Source organism: Drosophila gunungcola, unplaced genomic scaffold, assembly GCF_025200985.1.
Source record: "Drosophila gunungcola strain Sukarami unplaced genomic scaffold, Dgunungcola_SK_2 000022F, whole genome shotgun sequence".
Lineage (NCBI taxonomy): Eukaryota > Metazoa > Arthropoda > Insecta > Diptera > Drosophilidae > Drosophila > Drosophila gunungcola.
In genome coordinates this window covers 126,414-152,832 of record NW_026453202.1, presented here as the reverse complement: position 1 = coordinate 152,832, position 26,419 = coordinate 126,414, and positions in this window count along the sequence as shown.

Below are 26,419 nucleotides of genomic sequence, written 5' to 3'. Positions count from 1 at the left end.
GTCTAATATTATAAAATATTCAATCATGTCAAGATTTGGACAAGAAAAACAACAATTACAAACATTTAAAGATGAGAGGCGATAGCACTACTATATTGACCGCAGCTGTATCTTCTTCTTTTTGGTTCACAGTTCCATTCTCAATAAGACTTTAAAGTCGTATATTTAAACTTAATCAAATTACAATTATTTAATAGTTCCTATGGCAGCTACATGATATCGTTTTCCGATTTTAATAAAATTAAAAGAGTAATTTTGGACTGGAAAGTTATTAATTAATCAAAAAGAATTTCTAAAAAAATTTCTGAAAAAAAAATTAAATTTTTAAAATTTTTTTTAAAATATTTTTATTCTTTCCATGGGAGCTATATGATATAGTCGTCCGATTTTGATGAATTTTAAACCGTAATTCTGAAATATTTAACCCTATTATTGACTCTCCTAGTGATGCTGATTAAGAATATACATGTACTTTATAGAGTCGGAAACGTCTCCTTCACTGCGTTACAAACTTCTGACTGAAATTATAATACTTTCTGCAAGGCTATAAAAAGTCATTTACTATGTCTGGGCACGGGTAATATATTAAGTTTATTTCTTCATTACACTAATAAATCGTTTTAACATAGTTGTAAAAGAATTTACACCTAACATGGGACTAGTACATGAACTTAAAAAAAAAATTTAAGACCACAAAAACAAAAAAAAAAAAAATCGTAAAAAAACAGGGGTCGAGGGGGTCGAATTATATATTGTTAGGATTATATTGGTTAACAACTTTTCCATATTGTACCTTGTGCACCTCTGTGCGCCTTCGGAAACACAAAACTACATTTTTATGGTTAGCCTATAACATACACATAAAAAATACACAATTTACGATGACAAAAGCACAACACAAAGTTTAAGTAAATTATATTCTTTTAACTTAAAGGCTTCTTTTAAATTAAAGACAATAAATTCCGCTGCACATATTCTTGATTTTATCCTGTTTAAAAATTACAGCTTGTTGCTTATTTCTTACTATCCCAGCTACCATTGCAAAAGCTGAAAGGTCTTTTTAAAAATTAAAGATCATACAAAATAATCTTTGCAATATAATGGGATAAGACCGATTAAGCTCTCTGTCTCTTATTTCAATTAAAAATAGGAAAGCAAACAATATGGATATAAAAAATTTAGTTACTATATTTGGGAGTTCAAAAAATAGAAAAAAAAAACTTTTAATATAAATAGATTGTAGTTATTACAGATAAGAAAAAGCTTTTGTCCTGAGCGCCAAATCAGAACAGAATCGTCAAAAATTTTTTTTTTTTTTGTTAAATCCAAAATTAAGCTAAACGTATATTCTTCAGATTTATCTTTTACAATTCTTGACTTTTACAAATCCCAAGCTGGTCGGAAACAATCTTGGAAATACACTTGAAACCTTGCACTACCGTGTAACAATGAAAAAAAACATGATTTCTTTAGCCATTCAATCGCTTGATACAATGGCAGATCTCTTCTCCATAAGAGAAAAATATCCCCTCAAGGGGCACTGTTGGCAGGGGTTTCTGATATTTGACTACTGTGAGCAAGTGAAAGTAGACGATAATGTTTCTTCAAGTGGAGAGGTTGGTGTTTCTTCCATGACATTTTCGATTTCCAACAAAATGTTAAAGTAATCCTTGAATGATTTGATGGGTTAATTTCGTGTACAGATCAGCTGGAAAAGTTTGTAAAAATGTGCTCTCGAACTGTCCTGTGAGCAACCAAGCTCTTTTTTATGATACACAGCTAACAATATTGTTCCGTCATTCCATTTGTAAATTTTGTGAGGCTATATTGAATATATTCATATATATACAGTAACTTAAGATTTAAAAAAAAACCTTTTTGGAATCGAAAAAAATGTTTTGGTTGGAAAATACAATTATTTAATTCTTTTTGAAACAATAAACACAATCAAAAAAAAAACCAAAACAACCATTTTTTTGCATGTCCGGATTTCTTGTCCAGAACTGTATACATAAGTGAAAAATGTATGTTCTGACTTGTATAAATAAATTGGCTTTCATTTCAAGACATTTTAAGGGTGCCATGACTTTTATAAAATGGGAGAGTAAATAGAAGTAGATAAAACGAAATTGATTCGTGGAAATTTGAAAAAGTTTGATTTTGTGTACCTGTGTTATTAATTTGGTCAACAATTTGGATTTTATTTAAACAACGAAAGCAAGCTACTCACATGTATATTCTTTCACTCCACTTTGACCGTATCACACCCTTTGTAAAGTTGCCTTTGTGTGTGTTTTCTCACGGCAACATTTGTATTGGTTTCGTATTTATAAATAGCTGAGAACAATTTTAATTAATGATGATATTTCTTTTTTATTTCAGGCGGCTCAAAAGTTTTACTCCTTGCTTGTCTGAAAGAAATTTAAGGTGCTTCACATTGCTCATTCTGTCCCCTATGCAGATACTTCTATTACTCGAGGACCCACTTTCGAAAATCCGAAAATCTGAATAAAACGACTTGTAAAACTAAGATCTGTCTTGGCTCACATAAATTTTAATTTACACATTTTTTAATTTATTTTAAATATAAGTAAAAAAAACAAATTTTGTTTTTTGTTAGTATTAATTTGGTGAACAATTTCGATTTTCATGTCAAAGATAACAAAAAATTTAAGGTTTGAAAATAAACTGTAGGCTTTTAAAATTCAACCGCATTTATCTCTTTATATAACTGGTCGCGTTTTTTGTCGATGATTAAACAGTCGTAAGAGCAAATTTCCAAAACGGACGGCGTTAGTTATCAGTTTGACAAGATGAAGTCACCAAGTGACCTCAAACAGCTCCAACACAAGATTAAAGGAGCAAAGGATTCTTAGTAAAAACTGTTAGTTAGGTTTTGCTTATTTCAAAGACATGAATCGCTTCTCCGAATATGGTGGGGATAGTGGTTTTATGAATTTTCATTTCATTACATATACTATAAATGTACATAAATCGAACTATCTTATGGAAAGCTTGTGGTCAGCAGATTAATCTATAAAAACAACATGCCCATGGTAGTCAACATGCTTAGTCAACATGCATGCCTTTTTAAATAAGACCAACATTTTAATTTGTCCTTTGAATTATAAGTTAACCAAAATTGAGGCGCTAGGATATAACAAAATAAATAAATACCGTTTTAAACTACGAGTAACGGGTATAAACGGCTTTTTTACATAAAGTTTTTCTCAGACTCGCGTCCTTAAATTTTTTGATCAAAATTTCGAAATATTTATGTAAAAATTGGTTTTGATTTTAAAAGTGTGTATGATTTTGTATGCTTACATAGGAATTTAAAAAGTTAGTTTTACAGTACTCGCCCGAATCTATACAGTTTCAATAATACATTTTTGAGACAACATTTTATTTTAATATTTAAATAATCGATCATTGCATTTTTATAAACATCAGCTATTTTTTTTAAATATTTCTTATTTTTTCAAACAATGATGTTGTCACAGCTTTTCTTCGAATGGGGGGGAACATTGCCTGCTTTACCCCGAAGAATTTTACCCGGCTTAGCCCCGCCCAGAGGTCCAGTCTATAGGAGTCTTCATCACCTGATTTTTTCCCAAAAATTCTCCCCGAAGCTGGAGTCAGCAAGGGCAAACATCGTCTGCTCTTCCCTAAAGAAACATAATCGACCCGTGTCGTTATTGCTGCAACCAAGATGTGTGTTTGCGCACTTGGCGCTGACATTTAAATTGAAGTTACAAGCCAATAAAGCATTCGATCGTTCGCTCTACAGTGGTCGGGCTTGTATGGGAGCCGCGGCCACAAACACTTCTAAAGGGGCTATCGCTTTGAAACTTGTACCAAAAATCTAGACAAATTTTATAAATATATAGGACAATAATTGGCCAGATCGTACTTTCATAGTTTTTTTGTTTTTACATTTTTTTAGTTCTTTAAGATTTAAAAATAGTTTAATATTCCCGAGATTCGGTTTTAAAATCGCACAATTATATCATATAGCTTTTATTGATACGACACAGAACAGAACGCAATCGTGTAAATTGGCACTCACAAGGAAATAAGAAGCTTTTATTTTAAAGAAAAGAATATAAACACTAAACATAACACAAAAATAACAACAAACGAAAATACAATACAAGAAACTGCAACAAACTACAACACACAGCAGAAGCACGTCTTTTTTTAAAAATATAGGTTAGGTTACCTTTTTGTATAATTGCAAGCCGTTCGGCAACTTTTGGCACTTGAATTAAATATTCCTATATTCTTAAAATGCTTAAGAATATTTTACAAAAAGATTTTTTTGTGCCAAAGAATGCTATCACAACTAAAACTCTAACCAAACACAGAAATAACAAACCAAGAAAGCTCACAATTATGTACTAAATACAATATTGATTTACACAAAACACCACACATACTATATACACTTTTTTTTTAAAAAAGGAACTTAATATCTTTATTTAAAATATTAAGCACTTTCATTGCACAAAAACTTGTTTTTAATAAGCTTAAACAATTTTTTTAGGAAAAGCTTCCCTTGCACGTTGCTGAAATACCCAATAGATATCATGCTATCTCGTTCGATGCTATTCTACTTTTTATATATATATTTTTTTTTGTAAAATGGAACTTAATACCTTTATTTAAAATATTAAGCACTCTCATTGCACAAAACCTTGTTTTTAATAAGCTTAGACAATTTTTTTAGGAAAAGCTTACCTTGCATGTTGCTGAAATACCCAATAAATATCATGCTCTCTCTTTCGATGCTATTCTTGAAGAGGACAGATATAGCAAAACAAAATAATGAATAAATTCAAATAGCTAGACCAATTATAAATAAGAACTGGTACATTTAAAGTCATATTTTCACATTGAATTTTTATTTTTATGGCCTATGGAACTTACCAATATGCAATGGCGAGGGGTCTCGTCTCTCAGGCACAGGTTTTCGCAGCGATGGTCCCGGGAGTACATTTCTAGCCTCCAGCAACGGCCCAAGTGGCAACAAGGGGAGCCTAAAATCGTCTAGGGAGCGCTTGTCGTCGTCGCTGAAGACAACCTTCTGCCCCAGCAGTGGAGGATAGGCCGTGTGCTAGCGGTTCGCGGGGCGGACGTCAGGACGCAGGAGGGGGAATATCGGCGAGCGGTCCACCGACTGGCCCTGTTGCCCGTTTTGAGCTGAAGGACGTCGTCCCTTCAGAGGTGGCGGTGTTTGCCCACTTGGTGCTGTTATTTAAATTAAAGTTACTAGTTGTAGGGCGAGAACGGGAGCCAATAAAGTTTTCGTTCGTTCGCTTTTGCGAATTCGCTCCGTCTCTCGCCACCTTAGCATAAGTTAGTTTCTAAGAGAAATTAGTGGAAAATTAAAATGATCATTTGAACTCTATCGAAACCACTCCCTTTCGTCGTCGCAATCTCGCTAAATCTTACACATTCTTTCGCAATTAAATCCGCTGAATCCAACTGCAGTCACACAAGTTTCCCGTTTCGTTAATACAAACTAGTATTACATTTTTATATTAACAAACCTGAAATATATTTTCCGCCTCCACACTTCGGCCTTCACCATAGACTATCAAAATGTACGTAACTTATTAGGTAAGCTTAATAAGTTGTTTGCAAATAGGGCAATAGGGCTTCGTTTGATGCGAGCGTACTCGCTTTTACTTGTTTAAACTCGACTGTGTCTGATTTTGCAAACAATTACTTTATATATCGATGGGACCGGTGTTATCCTCACCGCGATCAATTCTACGCCCTGTCAGTTCTCATCGCTCTTGACGTCGGCAATAACATTGAGTTTGTCTCCGTCCGTGTTATTTTAATGATTAAATTTATAGCTCATACATACCAAAACGATCTGACATTTTTATTTATATGCTACACTTATCGGCAACCCACGCTGTTCAGTCTAAGGAATAATTATCACCTAGTTGTTTAAGATGATTTTAATATATGGGTGCCCTTAAAAGATTCAAATTCTTGTAGCACTAATAAGAGAGGAAAAGATACGTTTTTGGCTACATCTAGGAATTGGCCTTGAGGTACTATTAGCGCCACCTAGAGCTCGGAGGTAGAAGGTTCTGGCAGGGGTGAAAAGTCGATCTGAGAGCAACAGTGGCATGTGTCAACTTTTCCTAAAATTCACCTTAGACTGCTCTGTGACTACCGCGAACTTTCCAGGCGTGGGTAGCAGACTTTCCCATTTCGGCGGCACAAGAGTAAAGTAATCTAAGGTGCAACTCGTTTGAAGTAAAGAGTAACCGCGAGTTCAGAACTCCAACCACCAAGGGGAAAATTTTGGACAAAATGTCCCCCGCTTATGCAAACAGATTCGGTATTTGTTTAGGCCATAGATAAGACTAGAATAAGAATCTTGAAAACAATATTTGAAAAAAAAAATTTAAATTCAGACCTCAATGTAGAAGGTTGTTTCATTTATTTGGCATCCCTAATAAAAAAATATATTTTAAAGACATAGTAAGGAAATTTTGATAAAGGCATAAACATGGTCGATCAACAAATATTCAAATTTAGGGAATTCATTATTTTGTACACTCATTTCGGCTAAATTCTTGCACACTCATCATTTATAACTGAATGCACAAATTGGAAATCCTGAAATTTCAATCATCTTGCTGCTTGCAAGAATTTGCTTACCATTATTTTAAGTGTGGTTTTTACTTTGATTTTTCTTTCAACGTTCCGAAGGTGGTCAGATTTAAGAGCTTCTTATGAGTCTATATTTAGAAAGCACCGAATGTGTTTCGAAAACGCACATATAAATATGTCTAATCAGTGAACACTATTAACCGAGGCTCTATCAAGACACATAATTTACACATAATTTACACTGGCAAAGCAAGTACAAGAGAATGAATTTATAATAACAGTGCCCAGGGATTAGACAAATTAAAATAAAATTAATAAAACTCTAATATTGAGTACAGATTTATAAGAAACCCTAGTTCCAAACACAAATAATGTAGTTAAGCTAGCTTGGTTAAAAGAAAAACACAAGTACTTTCAGAAATTAATTAAAACTTGACAAAAACACAGAGAAAAAAATAAACACAACTGATCACAAGCGACGCTAAATATATTGATTTATTCACCTTTCAATGATGCAAAGTATTTACTATACTATCTTCGAACTTATCAAACTGAAATGACTATTTTTTTCGCGCAGCAAAGGCGTACATATATTTCTATGTTTGTTTATTGGATTCATTTAGTTTTGTCGGACGCTGTTGTTATTACTGTTGAATTTATTTACCCACTCACCATTAGCATCTCTCATAAATTTGGATTTACTTAACCCCAACTGTCAAACTTCTATTGCGAGAACTATGTTCTCCTGCTGCGCCAATAAATGCACTTACAATAACAAAACTACATAACGTCACTCATCCAGGCTGTATGGACTTTGGCCACATCGGTGCCCACATTTGTCAGCGATTAAAGCGTAAAATTGGTCTACTCTGGGCGCGTCCAACGTGCAGACGTCTGGTAGTAGAGGATTCAGCATATATGGGCGAAACACATCTGGAGTTTCAGGATCTGCGCACAAACTTTGTTCTAGCTCAGCTTAAAGCTATGGGAACACGTTTTAAAAGTCTTAAAATTCTATAACTAACACCTAAACGTAAATAGTGCAGCCCGCAAATTAATACTAAAACTATTACTGTTCCAGATAATCCGTCACTAATGCAATTCAGTTCTATAGCTGAACCCCAAGGAAACATCTTTTCCGTTAACAGTGGAAATATTCATCCCATCAGCAACGAAGACGATCCTCAACCTGGCTCTGCCACCACTGATTCTCAGCCGGAACCTGTTTAACCGCCCACATGGTTAGCCCTTCCGCCCTGAAGGAACCATTGAGCTCCGCGCCTAAGCATTCCATTGCCATTGCTGATATCGCCGTAGCTGGGAACAAAAAGTCTTTGAACTTCCAACCGTCATTTTCGAATAACTTACAAACGCCTAATCAACCAACTGCCACTGCTGATGTCGCCATAACTGGGGACACTAGCCCATTAAAATCCAATCCTTCACCTTCCAATAACGTATAAGTGTCAGTACCAGCAATCCCCGTCAAAACATATAGTTTGTCTCCGTGCGCATCACTTTTAATAATGCCTTTGTTAACATTTCTAGCTTATGCATACCATCCCGATTTGACATTTCTGTTTATATGAAAATTTATCGGCAATCCATACTGTTCAGTCCTATTTAGGGACAATGATCACCTAGCATAAGTTAGTTTCTAAGAGAAATTAGTGGAAAATTAAAATGATCATTTGAACTCTATCGAAACCACTCCCTTTCGTCGTCGCAATCTCGCTAAATCTTACACATTCTTTCGCAATTAAATCCGCTGAATCCAACTGCAGTCACACAAGTTTCCCGTTTCGTTAATACAAACTAGTATTACATTTTTATATTAACAAACCTGAAATATATTTTCCGCCTCCACACTTCGGCCTTCACCATAGACTATCAAAATGTACGTAACTTATTAGGTAAGCTTAATAAGTTGTTTGCAAATAGGGCAATAGGGCTTCGTTTGATGCGAGCGTACTCGCTTTTACTTGTTTAAACTCGACTGTGTCTGATTTTGCAAACAATTACTTTATATATCGATGGGACCGGTGTTATCCTCACCGCGATCAATTCTACGCCCTGTCAGTTCTCATCGCTCTTGACGTCGGCAATAACATTGAGTTTGTCTCCGTCCGTGTTATTTTAATGATTAAATTTATAGCTCATACATACCAAAACGATCTGACATTTTTATTTATACGCTACACTTATCGGCAACCCACGCTGTTCAGTCTAAGGAATAATTATCACCTAGTTGTTTAAGATGATTTTAATATATGGGTGCCCTTAAAAGATTCAAATTCTTGTAGCACTAATAAGAGAGGAAAAGATACGTTTTTGGCTACATCTAGGAATTGGCCTTGAGGTACTATTAGCGCCACCTAGAGCTCGGAGGTAGAAGGTTCTGGCAGGGGTGAAAAGTCGATCTGAGAGCAACAGTGGCATGTGTCAACTTTTCCTAAAATTCACCTTAGACTGCTCTGTGACTACCGCGAACTTTCCGGCGTGGGTAGCAGACTTTCCCATTTCGGCGGCACAAGAGTAAAGTAATCTAAGGTGCAACTCGTTTGAAGTAAAGAGTAACCGCGAGTTCAGAACTCCAACCACCAAGGGGAAAATTTTGGACAAAATGTCCCCCGCTTATGCAAACAGATTCGGTATTTGTTTAGGCCATAGATAAGACTAGAATAAGAATCTTGAAAACAATATTTGAAAAAAAAAATTTAAATTCAGACCTCAATGTAGAAGGTTGTTTCATTTATTTGGCATCCCTAATAAAAAAATATATTTTAAAGACATAGTAAGGAAATTTTGATAAAGGCATAAACATGGTCGATCAACAAATATTCAAATTTAGGGAATTCATTATTTTGTACACTCATTTCGGCTAAATTCTTGCACACTCATCATTTATAACTGAATGCACAAATTGGAAATCCTGAAATTTCAATCATCTTGCTGCTTGCAAGAATTTGCTTACCATTATTTTAAGTGTGGTTTTTACTTTGATTTTTCTTTCAACGTTCCGAAGGTGGTCAGATTTAAGAGCTTCTTATGAGTCTATATTTAGAAAGCACCGAATGTGTTTCGAAAACGCACATATAAATATGTCTAATCAGTGAACACTATTAACCGAGGCTCTATCAAGACACATAATTTACACATAATTTACACTGGCAAAGCAAGTACAAGAGAATGAATTTATAATAACAGTGCCCAGGGATTAGACAAATTAAAATAAAATTAATAAAACTCTAATATTGAGTACAGATTTATAAGAAACCCTAGTTCCAAACACAAATAATGTAGTTAAGCTAGCTTGGTTAAAAGAAAAACACAAGTACTTTCAGAAATTAATTAAAACTTGACAAAAACACAGAGAAAAAAATAAACACAACTGATCACAAGCGACGCTAAATATATTGATTTATTCACCTTTCAATGATGCAAAGTATTTACTATACTATCTTCGAACTTATCAAACTGAAATGACTATTTTTTTCGCGCAGCAAAGGCGTACATATATTTCTATGTTTGTTTATTGGATTCATTTAGTTTTGTCGGACGCTGTTGTTATTACTGTTGAATTTATTTACCCACTCACCATTAGCATCTCTCATAAATTTGGATTTACTTAACCCCAACTGTCAAACTTCTATTGCGAGAACTATGTTCTCCTGCTGCGCCAATAAATGCACTTACAATAACAAAACTACATAACGTCACTCATCCAGGCTGTATGGACTTTGGCCACATCGGTGCCCACATTTGTCAGCGATTAAAGCGTAAAATTGGTCTACTCTGGGCGCGTCCAACGTGCAGACGTCTGGTAGTAGAGGATTCAGCATATATGGGCGAAACACATCTGGAGTTTCAGGATCTGCGCACAAACTTTGTTCTAGCTCAGCTTAAAGCTATGGGAACACGTTTTAAAAGTCTTAAAATTCTATAACTAACACCTAAACGTAAATAGTGCAGCCCGCAAATTAATACTAAAACTATTACTGTTCCAGATAATCCGTCACTAATGCAATTCAGTTCTATAGCTGAACCCCAAGGAAACATCTTTTCCGTTAACAGTGGAAATATTCATCCCATCAGCAACGAAGACGATCCTCAACCTGGCTCTGCCACCACTGATTCTCAGCCGGAACCTGTTTAACCGCCCACATGGTTAGCCCTTCCGCCCTGAAGGAACCATTGAGCTCCGCGCCTAAGCATTCCATTGCCATTGCTGATATCACCGTAGCTGGGAACAAAAAGTCTTTGAACTTCCAACCGTCATTTTCGAATAACTTACAAACGCCTAATCAACCAACTGCCACTGCTGATGTCGCCATAACTGGGGACACTAGCCCATTAAAATCCAATCCTTCACCTTCCAATAACGTATAAGTGTCAGTACCAGCAATCCCCGTCAAAACATATAGTTTGTCTCCGTGCGCATCACTTTTAATAATGCCTTTGTTAACATTTCTAGCTTATGCATACCATCCCGATCTGACATTTCTGTTTATATGAAAATTTATCGGCAATCCATACTGTTCAGTCCTATTTAGGGACAATGATCACCTAGTTGTTTTGTGTGTTTTTAATATTTCCTCTCTTGTTTGGGTATTCTTAGAGGATTCCAATTCATTCATACCGACTAGTGCTCATGAATTTGTTCACGGTGTTGTTGACATTTCTTTCCCTCTCTTGTTTGGGTGCCCTTAAAGGATTCCAATTCTTTAATACAGACTAGTGCACATGAGTTTGTTCACGGTATGGCTGACATTTCCCTAAGTCAAATCAATTCAGTTGTCAACTCAAACGGCAAGCTCCTGAATTTAGTTTTCTGTTCTGAATTTTCAATCTTTTCTGTATCAAGAATCAACCCTCTTTCAACCCATGAAGTTTTACATCATCCTACTCTTGAAATTAATAGCTTGCTCAACTCGTCTATTGACCTGTTTGTTCCTACTGCGTCATCTTTGCGACTTCTCGAAAACCACCCTGGATTACCCGGCTTTCCTAGCTTAAAAATATCAAGAATAGGCGTTTTAGAAAATATAAGAGGCCTGGGTCCTGTGTCGACCATTCGAGCTTCTTAGGTGCCAAGTCGGATTTTGTTCAGTATAACTCTTTTTGTTATCAGATTTATTTATAAGTATAAAGTTTAAGTATATATTTTAAGAAAATCCTAAATGTATTGTAGTTGTTAGATCCGTTTGAATATTACAGTTATCTTTCTTTGTCATATACGAGTTGGTTATCATATAAGCTATCTCTTTCTAAGTCAATGTGCGCTCCCTCAACGGAAAACGATGAGAGAGAAAACTAAAAATGAGGGTTGTTTTTAGCTGCCTGCGAACAGCATATTGAATGTGAAACCGAACTAACCAATAACACCCTTAATCTCTGCCGCCGTCTACTTGGTGTGAGACGGAGCATATCGTAAAAAATAACTCCTACCAGGTCGGGGCCGAGACTACAATTAAGGTTTTTAATGTTGACAAGAATTTGTTAACTCATGAAAATAAATAAACATAGGCTTGTCCTCTCCCAATGGTATAATACATAGATTTTTATTCTTTTAAGGACCGTTCTCTTGCCTAGGTAACACATACACTCGCTATTTCTCGAGTTAATAGTGAAAGGCGTCCTTCTTAGGCGTGAATAACCTTTGCTTTGACCACTAAAACTCTCTGTTCACTACTAAAAGGAACTCCCTAGTCTGGTTTCTTTGTGATTTACAAATTTCTTGCAAGGGACTCTTGGATCTAACTGAGCTCGGTACCCTGACAAGAGAGCCTCCTTACAAATGGCGCCCGAGCAGGGACATCGAGACTAGCTAGACATTTACTGAACTAACCAAAAGATTTGTCGTAAAGAAAAAAAAAGAGTTAGGAAAAAAAAGAAGCCAATTAAGCAATGTACAAGAAAAAAGCAACCAAAAAATCTACGAAAGATAAGGCGACCACGAACGATTAGCGAAACTAAGGAAACCGACTGTGAGTATGAAAAAGCAGTGCTCCAAAGGTGACAGTTGAGATATTAACCAATTTGTTTTGTTCGTGTTAGAACTAAGTTTGAAAGGTGAAAGTGTAAATAGGATTCTTATTGAAAGGAATTTTTCTTAATGTAAGGCCAGATGGTTTTCCTTAGTAAGAAATATCTTTAGCAAAAGGGAATTGTTGTGATATCGTAAATTCTAGAAGGAGATGATCTGAGCAGGAGTGCTGATGTACAGATTTGACTGTACGACCTTATCAAAAAGTAACTCACCTATTGCGCTTACGTAAGTAAGCGTGTTTGGTGTGCGTTCTTGAATGAATGCTAAATTCTCAAGGCAGGTAACGTAACGGTGCGTAATGTAATTCAAAAAGTAATGGTCCGATCTAAATGAAATTTATACAGTAAATACACATCATTAATACAGAACATTTTTTTTATTGTTATATTTGTAAAAATGGTAAATCCGACTTAAAAACCGCTCCAAAAACTCAAAATCGCCTATTTTTCAATTTAATTTCGTTCATCCGCACAATAAACTAGTATATTAAATAGCTAAATTTAATTTATTTGTTTATATCGCTAAGTCTAGGCTTTACGCACCTCAAGATTACATTTTTTAAAAGACTCTGACCATCCGTCGCCACGTGATAAAAAAAATCCTAGTACTCTTCAAATAAAGGCATTTATCGTGTAAAAAACTCGAACATTTATATTCATTTTAAAATTAGCAAAAAAAAAAATCGAAAATAAATTAAGATTCTAATGTAGGTTATCAAAAAGTAACTTAAATCCTTTATTTGTGTTAATACTACCCCACGGTGAAGCCGTTGTATGTATGAGTTCTTAAATATAAGGAATGGGATAGGGTAGGAATGCGTTAAAGTCGTTTTAAAATGTAGGTTCTGGCTTTGACCTTACCCTTAAAGTAGATAAGAGAGTGTAATAGAAATGGCGGGCAGAAGAGAATGCTTTGCTGTGGTCCAGATTTATTAGTAGGAGCATTTCGATCTTGGACTTGCTGGCTTGGCTGGTCGGCCGTTGGATTCTTTGTCATGTTCTGCTTTACTTTTGGGCCAAGGTAGGGCATTTTTTCTCCAAACCCTATTCACCTTTTCGCCTCTGGGTAGAACAAACAAATGGTTAATGTGCCTGAGTAAACAGTATTTATTAAGTTCGTCTGTCATAGGTCCCTACTTCCCGAAAAGCTCAGCTCAACAACGTTAAAATCATTTGAAGCCGTACGGAGTCATTAAGGATCAAGAAGTTTGAAGTCTCCGAATTGTGACACAGTTACATGAGGGCCTTAAGGCGTCACACGGCTAAGTCCAGACGCTTTGTTACAACTTCTGTCTCGATTTGAGCTTGGCGTATTGCCTGGCGTGGCAGGCAGAGATACACTAAAATAGTCCTTCGATAAGGAGAGTTGTCGTCGTTGATCGACCTGTGAGAGCTGTCATGTCCTGGTGCGACTAGCCAGGAAGGACGCGCTTTGGATCGTCTGGTGTCTCGAAAGGCGATGCGCGGAGGGCCCAGCAGTGCACCGCTAGAGTCCTGAACCGCAGCTGACGAATCCCGAGAGCCAAAGGTCCTGAAAAGCATGCGGGATGGTATGCATTATTACTTTGATTTTTCTTTCAACGTTCCGAAGGTGGTCAGATTTAAGAGCTTCTTATGAGTCTATATTTAGAAAGCACCGAATGTGTTTCGAAAACGCACATATAAATATGTCTAATCAGTGAACACTATTAACCGAGGCTCTATCAAGACACATAATTTACACATAATTTACACTGGCAAAGCAAGTACAAGAGAATGAATTTATAATAACAGTGCCCAGGGATTAGACAAATTAAAATAAAATTAATAAAACTCTAATATTGAGTACAGATTTATAAGAACCCTAGTTCCAAACACAAATAATGTAGTTAAGCTAGCTTGGTTAAAAGAAAAACACAAGTACTTTCAGAAATTAATTAAAACTTGACAAAAACACAGAGAAAAAAATAAACACAACTGATCACAAGCGACGCTAAATATATTGATTTATTCACCTTTCAATGATGCAAAGTATTTACTATACTATCTTCGAACTTATCAAACTGAAATGACTATTTTTTTCGCGCAGCAAAGGCGTACATATATTTCTATGTTTGTTTATTGGATTCATTTAGTTTTGTCGGACGCTGTTGTTATTACTGTTGAATTTATTTACCCACTCACCATTAGCATCTCTCATAAATTTGGATTTACTTAACCCCAACTGTCAAACTTCTATTGCGAGAACTATGTTCTCCTGCTGCGCCAATAAATGCACTTACAATAACAAAACTACATAACGTCACTCATCCAGGCTGTATGGACTTTGGCCACATCGGTGCCCACATTTGTCAGCGATTAAAGCGTAAAATTGGTCTACTCTGGGCGCGTCCAACGTGCAGACGTCTGGTAGTAGAGGATTCAGCATATATGGGCGAAACACATCTGGAGTTTCAGGATCTGCGCACAAACTTTGTTCTAGCTCAGCTTAAAGCTATGGGAACACGTTTTAAAAGTCTTAAAATTCTATAACTAACACCTAAACGTAAATAGTGCAGCCCGCAAATTAATACTAAAACTATTACTGTTCCAGATAATCCGTCACTAATGCAATTCAGTTCTATAGCTGAACCCCAAGGAAACATCTTTTCCGTTAACAGTGGAAATATTCATCCCATCAGCAACGAAGACGATCCTCAACCTGGCTCTGCCACCACTGATTCTCAGCCGGAACCTGTTTAACCGCCCACATGGTTAGCCCTTCCGCCCTGAAGGAACCATTGAGCTCCGCGCCTAAGCATTCCATTGCCATTGCTGATATCACCGTAGCTGGGAACAAAAAGTCTTTGAACTTCCAACCGTCATTTTCGAATAACTTACAAACGCCTAATCAACCAACTGCCACTGCTGATGTCGCCATAACTGGGGACACTAGCCCATTAAAATCCAATCCTTCACCTTCCAATAACGTATAAGTGTCAGTACCAGCAATCCCCGTCAAAACATATAGTTTGTCTCCGTGCGCATCACTTTTAATAATGCCTTTGTTAACATTTCTAGCTTATGCATACCATCCCGATCTGACATTTCTGTTTATATGAAAATTTATCGGCAATCCATACTGTTCAGTCCTATTTAGGGACAATGATAACCTAGTTGTTTTGTGTGTTTTTAATATTTCCTCTCTTGTTTGGGTATTCTTAGAGGATTCCAATTCATTCATACCGACTAGTGCTCATGAATTTGTTCACGGTGTTGTTGACATTTCTTTCCCTCTCTTGTTTGGGTGCCCTTAAAGGATTCCAATTCTTTAATACAGACTAGTGCACATGAGTTTGTTCACGGTATGGCTGACATTTCCCTAAGTCAAATCAATTCAGTTGTCAACTCAAACGGCAAGCTCCTGAATTTAGTTTTCTGTTCTGAATTTTCAATCTTTTCTGTATCAAGAATCAACCCTCTTTCAACCCATGAAGTTTTACATCATCCTACTCTTGAAATTAATAGCTTGCTCAACTCGTCTATTGACCTGTTTGTTCCTACTGCGTCATCTTTGCGACTTCTCGAAAACCACCCTGGATTACCCGGCTTTCCTAGCTTAAAAATATCAAGAATAGGCGTTTTAGAAAATATAAGAGGCCTGGGTCCTGTGTCGACCATTCGAGCTTCTTAGGTGCCAAGTCGGATTTTGTTCAGTATAACTCTTTTTGTTATCAGATTTATTTATAAGTATAAAGTTTAAGTATATATTTTAAGAAAATCCTAAATGTATTGTAGTTGTTAGATCCGTTTGAATATTACAGTTATCTTTCTTTGTCATATACGAGTTGGTTATCATATAAGCTATCTCTTTCTAAGTCAATGTGCGCTCCCTCAACGGAAAACGATGAGAGAGAAAACTAAAAATGAGGGTTGTTTTTAGCTGCCTGCGAACAGCATATTGAATGTGAAACCGAACTAACCAATAACACCCTTAATCTCTGCCGCCGTCTACTTGGTGTGAGACGGAGCATATCGTAAAAAATAACTCCTACCAGGTCGGGGCCGAGACTACAATTAAGGTTTTTAATGTTGACAAGAATTTGTTAACTCATGAAAATAAATAAACATAGGCTTGTCCTCTCCCAATGGTATAATACATAGATTTTTATTCTTTTAAGGACCGTTCTCTTGCCTAGGTAACACATACACTCGCTATTTCTCGAGTTAATAGTGAAAGGCGTCCTTCTTAGGCGTGAATAACCTTTGCTTTGACCACTAAAACTCTCTGTTCACTACTAAAAGGAACTCCCTAGTCTGGTTTCTTTGTGATTTACAAATTTCTTGCAAGGGACTCTTGGATCTAACTGAGCTCGGTACCCTGACAAGAGAGCCTCCTTACAAATGGCGCCCGAGCAGGGACATCGAGACTAGCTAGACATTTACTGAATTAACCAAAAGATTTGTCGTAAAGAAAAAAAAAGAGTTAGGAAAAAAAAGAAGCCAATTAAGCAATGTACAAGAAAAAAGCAACCAAAAAATCTACGAAAGATAAGGCGACCACGAACGATTAGCGAAACTAAGGAAACCGACTGTGAGTATGAAAAAGCAGTGCTCCAAAGGTGACAGTTGAGATATTAACCAATTTGTTTTGTTCGTGTTAGAACTAAGTTTGAAAGGTGAAAGTGTAAATAGGATTCTTATTGAAAGGAATTTTTCTTAATGTAAGGCCAGATGGTTTTCCTTAGTAAGAAATATCTTTAGCAAAAGGGAATTGTTGTGATATCGTAAATTCTAGAAGGAGATGATCTGAGCAGGAGTGCTGATGTACAGATTTGACTGTACGACCTTATCAAAAAGTAACTCACCTATTGCGCTTACGTAAGTAAGCGTGTTTGGTGTGCGTTCTTGAATGAATGCTAAATTCTCAAGGCAGGTAACGTAACGGTGCGTAATGTAATTCAAAAAGTAATGGTCCGATCTAAATGAAATTTATACAGTAAATACACATCATTAGTACAGAACATTTTTTTTATTGTTATATTTGTAAAAATGGTAAATCCGACTTAAAAACCGCTCCAAAAACTCAAAATCGCCTATTTTTCAATTTAATTTCGTTCATCCGCACAATAAACTAGTATATTAAATAGCTAAATTTAATTTATTTGTTTATATCGCTAAGTCTAGGCTTTACGCACCTCAAGATTACATTTTTTAAAAGACTCTGACCATCCGTCGCCACGTGATAAAAAAAATCCTAGTACTCTTCAAATAAAGGCATTTATCGTGTAAAAAACTCGAACATTTATATTCATTTTAAAATTAGCAAAAAAAAAATCGAAAATAAATTAAGATTCTAATGTAGGTTATCAAAAAGTAACTTAAATCCTTTATTTGTGTTAATACTACCCCACGGTGAAGCCGTTGTATGTATGAGTTCTTAAATATAAGGAATGGGATAGGGTAGGAATGCGTTAAAGTCGTTTTAAAATGTAGGTTCTGGCTTTGACCTTACCCTTAAAGTAGATAAGAGAGTGTAATAGAAATGGCGGGCAGAAGAGGATGCTTTGCTGTGGTCCAGATTTATTAGTAGGAGCATTTCGATCTTGGACTTGCTGGCTTGGCTGGTCGGCCGTTGGATTCTTTGTCATGTTCTGCTTTACTTTTGGGCCAAGGTAGGGCATTTTTTCTCCAAACCCTATTCACCTTTTCGCCTCTGGGTAGAACAAACAAATGGTTAATGTGCCTGAGTAAACAGTATTTATTAAGTTCGTCTGTCATAGGTCCCTACTTCCCGAAAAGCTCAGCTCAACAACGTTAAAATCATTTGAAGCCGTACGGAGTCATTAAGGATCAAGAAGTTTGAAGTCTCCGAATTGTGACACAGGTACATGAGGGCCTTAAGGCGTCACACGGCTAAGTCCAGACGCTTTGTTACAACTTCTGTCTCGATTTGAGCTTGGCGTATTGCCTGGCGTGGCAGGCAGAGATACACTAAAATAGTCCTTCGATAAGGAGAGTTGTCGTCGTTGATCGACCTGTGAGAGCTGTCATGTCCTGGTGCGACTAGCCAGGAAGGACGCGCTTTGGATCGTCTGGTGTCTCGAAAGGCGATGCGCGGAGGGCCCAGCAGTGCACCGCTAGAGTCCTGAACCGCAGCTGACGAATCCCGAGAGCCAAAGGTCCTGAAAAGCATGCGGGATGGTATGCATTATTACTTTGATTTTTCTTTCAACGTTCCGAAGGTGGTCAGATTTAAGAGCTTCTTATGAGTCTATATTTAGAAAGCACCGAATGTGTTTCGAAAACGCACATATAAATATGTCTAATCAGTGAACACTATTAACCGAGGCTCTATCAAGACACATAATTTACACATAATTTACACTGGCAAAGCAAGTACAAGAGAATGAATTTATAATAACAGTGCCCAGGGATTAGACAAATTAAAATAAAATTAATAAAACTCTAATATTGAGTACAGATTTATAAGAAACCCTAGTTCCAAACACAAATAATGTAGTTAAGCTAGCTTGGTTAAAAGAAAAACACAAGTACTTTCAGAAATTAATTAAAACTTGACAAAAACACAGAGAAAAAAATAAACACAACTGATCACAAGCGACGCTAAATATATTGATTTATTCACCTTTCAATGATGCAAAGTATTTACTATACTATCTTCGAACTTATCAAACTGAAATGACTATTTTTTTCGCGCAGCAAAGGCGTACATATATTTCTATGTTTGTTTATTGGATTCATTTAGTTTTGTCGGACGCTGTTGTTATTACTGTTGAATTTATTTACCCACTCACCATTAGCATCTCTCATAAATTTGGATTTACTTAACCCCAACTGTCAAACTTCTATTGCGAGAACTATGTTCTCCTGCTGCGCCAATAAATGCACTTACAATAACAAAACTACATAACGTCACTCATCCAGGCTGTATGGACTTTGGCCACATCGGTGCCCACATTTGTCAGCGATTAAAGCGTAAAATTGGTCTACTCTGGGCGCGTCCAACGTGCAGACGTCTGGTAGTAGAGGATTCAGCATATATGGGCGAAACACATCTGGAGTTTCAGGATCTGCGCACAAACTTTGTTCTAGCTCAGCTTAAAGCTATGGGAACACGTTTTAAAAGTCTTAAAATTCTATAACTAACACCTAAACGTAAATAGTGCAGCCCGCAAATTAATACTAAAACTATTACTGTTCCAGATAATCCGTCACTAATGCAATTCAGTTCTATAGCTGAACCCCAAGGAAACATCTTTTCCGTTAACAGTGGAAATATTCATCCCATCAGCAACGAAGACGATCCTCAACCTGGCTCTGCCACCACTGATTCTCAGCCGGAACCTGTTTAACCGCCCACATGGTTAGCCCTTCCGCCCTGAAGGAACCATTGAGCTCCGCGCCTAAGCATTCCATTGCCATTGCTGATATCACCGTAGCTGGGAACAAAAAGTCTTTGAACTTCCAACCGTCATTTTCGAATAACTTACAAACGCCTAATCAACCAACTGCCACTGCTGATGTCGCCATAACTGGGGACACTAGCCCATTAAAATCCAATCCTTCACCTTCCAATAACGTATAAGTGTCAGTACCAGCAATCCCCGTCAAAACATATAGTTTGTCTCCGTGCGCATCACTTTTAATAATGCCTTTGTTAACATTTCTAGCTTATGCATACCATCCCGATCTGACATTTCTGTTTATATGAAAATTTATCGGCAATCCATACTGTTCAGTCCTATTTAGGGACAATGATCACCTAGTTGTTTTGTGTGTTTTTAATATTTCCTCTCTTGTTTGGGTATTCTTAGAGGATTCCAATTCATTCATACCGACTAGTGCTCATGAATTTGTTCACGGTGTTGTTGACATTTCTTTCCCTCTCTTGTTTGGGTGCCCTTAAAGGATTCCAATTCTTTAATACAGACTAGTGCACATGAGTTTGTTCACGGTATGGCTGACATTTCCCTAAGTCAAATCAATTCAGTTGTCAACTCAAACGGCAAGCTCCTGAATTTAGTTTTCTGTTCTGAATTTTCAATCTTTTCTGTATCAAGAATCAACCCTCTTTCAACCCATGAAGTTTTACATCATCCTACTCTTGAAATTAATAGCTTGCTCAACTCGTCTATTGACCTGTTTGTTCCTACTGCGTCATCTTTGCGACTTCTCGAAAACCACCCTGGATTACCCGGCTTTCCTAGCTTAAAAATATCAAGAATAGGCGTTTTAGAAAATATAAGAGGCCTGGGTCCTGTGTCGACCATTCGAGCTTCTTAGGTGCCAAGTCGGATTTTGTTCAGTATAACTCTTTTTGTTATCAGATTTATTTATAAGTATAAAGTTTAAGTATATATTTTAAGAAAATCCTAAATGTATTGTAGTTGTTAGATCCGTTTGAATATTACAGTTATCTTTCTTTGTCATATACGAGTTGGTTATCATATAAGCTATCTCTTTCTAAGTCAATGTGCGCTCCCTCAACGGAAAACGATGAGAGAGAAAACTAAAAATGAGGGTTGTTTTTAGCTGCCTGCGAACAGCATATTGAATGTGAAACCGAACTAACCAATAACACCCTTAATCTCTGCCGCCGTCTACTTGGTGTGAGACGGAGCATATCGTAAAAAATAACTCCTACCAGGTCGGGGCCGAGACTACAATTAAGGTTTTTAATGTTGACAAGAATTTGTTAACTCATGAAAATAAATAAACATAGGCTTGTCCTCTCCCAATGGTATAATACATAGATTTTTATTCTTTTAAGGACCGTTCTCTTGCCTAGGTAACACATACACTCGCTATTTCTCGAGTTAATAGTGAAAGGCGTCCTTCTTAGGCGTGAATAACCTTTGCTTTGACCACTAAAACTCTCTGTTCACTACTAAAAGGAACTCCCTAGTCTGGTTTCTTTGTGATTTACAAATTTCTTGCAAGGGACTCTTGGATCTAACTGAGCTCGGTACCCTGACAAGAGAGCCTCCTTACAAATGGCGCCCGAGCAGGGACATCGAGACTAGCTAGACATTTACTGAATTAACCAAAAGATTTGTCGTAAAGAAAAAAAAAGAGTTAGGAAAAAAAAGAAGCCAATTAAGCAATGTACAAGAAAAAAGCAACCAAAAAATCTACGAAAGATAAGGCGACCACGAACGATTAGCGAAACTAAGGAAACCGACTGTGAGTATGAAAAAGCAGTGCTCCAAAGGTGACAGTTGAGATATTAACCAATTTGTTTTGTTCGTGTTAGAACTAAGTTTGAAAGGTGAAAGTGTAAATAGGATTCTTATTGAAAGGAATTTTTCTTAATGTAAGGCCAGATGGTTTTCCTTAGTAAGAAATATCTTTAGCAAAAGGGAATTGTTGTGATATCGTAAATTCTAGAAGGAGATGATCTGAGCAGGAGTGCTGATGTACAGATTTGACTGTACGACCTTATCAAAAAGTAACTCACCTATTGCGCTTACGTAAGTAAGCGTGTTTGGTGTGCGTTCTTGAATGAATGCTAAATTCTCAAGGCAGGTAACGTAACGGTGCGTAATGTAATTCAAAAAGTAATGGTCCGATCTAAATGAAATTTATACAGTAAATACACATCATTAATACAGAACATTTTTTTTATTGTTATATTTGTAAAAATGGTAAATCCGACTTAAAAACCGCTCCAAAAACTCAAAATCGCCTATTTTTCAATTTAATTTCGTTCATCCGCACAATAAACTAGTATATTAAATAGCTAAATTTAATTTATTTGTTTATATCGCTAAGTCTAGGCTTTACGCACCTCAAGATTACATTTTTTTAAAAGACTCTGACCATCCGTCGCCACGTGATAAAAAAAATCCTAGTACTCTTCAAATAAAGGCATTTATCGTGTAAAAAACTCGAACATTTATATTCATTTTAAAATTAGCAAAAAAAAAATCGAAAATAAATTAAGATTCTAATGTAGGTTATCAAAAAGTAACTTAAATCCTTTATTTGTGTTAATACTACCCCACGGTGAAGCCGTTGTATGTATGAGTTCTTAAATATAAGGAATGGGAATGGGTAGGAATGCGTTAAAGTCGTTTTAAAATGTAGGTTCTGGCTTTGACCTTACCCTTAAAGTAGATAAGAGAGTGTAATAGAAATGGCGGGCAGGAGAGGATGCTTTGCTGTGGTCCAGATTTATTAGTAGGAGCATTTCGATCTTGGACTTGCTGGCTTGGCTGGTCGGCCGTTGGATTCTTTGTCATGTTCTGCTTTACTTTTGGGCCAAGGTAGGGCATTTTTTCTCCAAACCCTATTCACCTTTTCGCCTCTGGGTAGAACAAACAAATGGTTAATGTGCCTGAGTAAACAGTATTTATTAAGTTCGTCTGTCATAGGTCCCTACTTCCCGAAAAGCTCAGCTCAACAACGTTAAAATCATTTGAAGCCGTACGGAGTCATTAAGGATCAAGAAGTTTGAAGTCTCCGAATTGTGACACAGGTACATGAGGGCCTTAAGGCGTCACACGGCTAAGTCCAGACGCTTTGTTACAACTTCTGTCTCGATTTGAGCTTGGCGTATTGCCTGGCGTGGCAGGCAGAGATACACTAAAATAGTCCTTCGATAAGGAGAGTTGTCGTCGTTGATCGACCTGTGAGAGCTGTCATGTCCTGGTGCGACTAGCCAGGAAGGACGCGCTTTGGATCGTCTGGTGTCTCGAAAGGCGATGCGCGGAGGGCCCAGCAGTGCACCGCTAGAGTCCTGAACCGCAGCTGACGAATCCCGAGAGCCAAAGGTCCTGAAAAGCAAGCAAGGAGCAGAACCAGGACACCGTAACAAGGAGCAGAGCGATGACATCGAGGCAAGCAGCAAGCTAGCTTTTGGTTACTTCAACATCTAAAAGTCCGCTGCAAGAAGGCTAGGGGGAAGCGTTTGTCTAGAACCTAGCGTTTACCTCAGGGACTACGTTGGCGGCTTCCGGAGTACGCCTGAACCGTCAGGTAAAAACTGAGCAGGCATTCGGCGCGACCGGCCGGGACAAAGCAAGGGACATTAGACTGCGCAAGAAGATTTGCCACACGTGGCATCCATGCTTGGCGTTATCCTGGAAAGCAGGTCGCCGAACAGCTTAGAGGACATTTGTGCGTGATTAGCATAAAGAAGGCGGGAAGAACTAAGGGTTCAAGTCAAGACAGAAGACAAGGACAGCAAAGACCCAGAGAACTGCTACAAGGCATAGCGACAATGAACACTGGAGAGCATGGGCGGAGAACAGCGAGAGCTTTCAAACGTCTTTCCTACCGAGGTGATTTTCTCAAAGCTCGCAGACCAGGTGAAGCAGAGGAGGTTATTAAGGATAACTGCGCACCGGATCTTTTTGAGAACATATAAGTTAGACGATCTAGAATTTCTTATGATTCGACCGACGAGTACGAAGACATCGACAAAGAGCGGGAAGCTTTTTTTCAAGAGAACAAGTTTCCGCGGCATAAATCGGCAAAACCAGCAAAAATCACGTGCAGGAGGTGTGAAGACAGTGGCGGAAACCAAGCACCTCTCAACGGCCATTGGACACCACCGAATGTGATTTAGCAGAGGCAGCGAATGAACTCCTAAATTAGGCCTCCGAAGACGGCTCCTAAATTTATAGTTGTCGTTGTTTCAGATCCGTTTGAATATTACAGTTATCTCTCTTTATCATATACGAGTTGGTTAGCATATGAGCTCTCACTTTCTAAGTCAATGTGCGCTTTCTCAACAAGAGAGCGGTGAGAGAGAAAACTAAAAATGAGAGTTGTTTTTAGAGTGTGAAACCGAATTTACTAATATCATCCTTACTCTCTGCAGCACTCGGCAAGTATTTTTATGCCAATCATTAATGAAGAAATAGTATTTGATAATTTTTTTTGTCTCGGGGATGGGTAATCTATATAGATACGAGTTTGATTGTTTCCGATATGCATCGATACCTCGATGCGGAGAAAGACTCTTTTTTCCACAACGCTTACGTATTAAAACCAACCTCATACCATCTAGGGCTGAGTTTTTACCTTTATTTGTTTCCATATTAATGCCAAGGTAGCATATCTTCAATATGGAAGGAATCCACTCCAAAAAAAGGTCGCAAGTCAGACATTATAAATGACCGTCGAAGCTCTGCGCCATACCGAAGTTTTTAGAGTTGATATAATCTTTTCTATTACAACATCAATGCTACTCATGAATGTCCATATCTCATCACGGTTTTATGAGGCGTCGACTCACATTTACAATATTTTGAATAAAAACAAATTTACGTCTTTTATTAGAAATGGATTCAAACAAAATTACAAAATTGATGTCGTCACTGCAGTAAACCACCTTTTGCTGTTAATTAGCTATCCCTATTGAGTTTCCAACTCGCCTATTCAAATGGATTGAAAATGTCCTCGTCACCTCCGGAGTTCCGGAAGGAAGTCACTTGGGTTCTCTTCTCTTCGCCTTATTCTTAAAAGATTTATCTACATTACTTGAGTCTAATACTCTGATGTATGTTGATGATGTCAAAATCTGTAGGCACATTGAAAGAACTGATTCGCAAATTCGTTTGCAAAGTGACCTAAAATATACTAAAATCCTGATGCGCTAGTAATGATCTTCACTTAAACCACTCTAAATGCGATGATATGTCCTTTTACCGCTTTGGACCAATGGCATCTAATTATTATCTGGGCTCAAACCAGATATTATGTGTTTCACTAACATCAGAAATAGGCGTTCTAATTAAACATCATCTAAATTTTGCTTCTTAAATTTGCATTATAGTGGGATAGGAAAAAGGGGTATAAGCGTTCATAAAACAGTTTAACGACCCTTACACCACTGGGCTTTTTTATATTTCGCTTGTTCGATCCTCAATATGGGAGCTTTCAGAACCTTATTCAATCAGTTCGGAAGCAATTTGCCTTGAGGGGACTTAACTGAAGTCCACATCTTCACCTGCCGCCCTGCATCAACAGGCTCCGCCTTTTGGACTTGCCAACCTTGCAGGACCGGAGAACATGCAACGGTGTTGTATTTATATTTAAACATATTAATAACTCTAGATCCTTACTAAGTTTTATTAATTTTTTTGTTCCTCTTAGATTTACAAGACAGTTCCGCCCTATATTCCTGTCAATATGAAAGTCTTATTTCGACTCTCACGACCCGTTTTGAATTCTGCCAAATCAATAGTTCTAAAGTTATGGCCTACCTTCACTCAAATCATTTGCAAATTTTTGCCGCCGCCACTTGGTGTGAGACGGAGCATATCGTAAAAAATAACTCATACCAGGTCGGGGCCGAGACTACAATTAGGGTTTTTAATGTTGACACGAATTTTTTAAATTATGAATATAAATAAACATAGGCTTGTCCTCTCCCAATGATATAATACATAGATTTTTATTCTTTTAAGGACCGTTCTCTTGCCTAGGTAACACATACACTCGCTGTTACTCGAAGTAATAGTGAAAGGCGTCCTTCTTAGGCGTGAATAACCTTTGGTTTGACGACTAAAACTTTCTGTTCACCTACCAAACGGTACTCCCTAGTCCGGTTTCTTGTTAATTTACAAATTTCTTGCAAGGACTCTTGGATCTAACTGAGCTCGGTACCCTGACAAGAGAGCCTCCTTACAAATGGCGCCCGAGCAGGGACATCGAGACTAGCTAGACGTTTACTGAATAAACAAAAAGATTTGTCGTAAAAGGGAGAGTAAGGAAAAAAAAGAACCCAATTAATCAAAGTACAAGA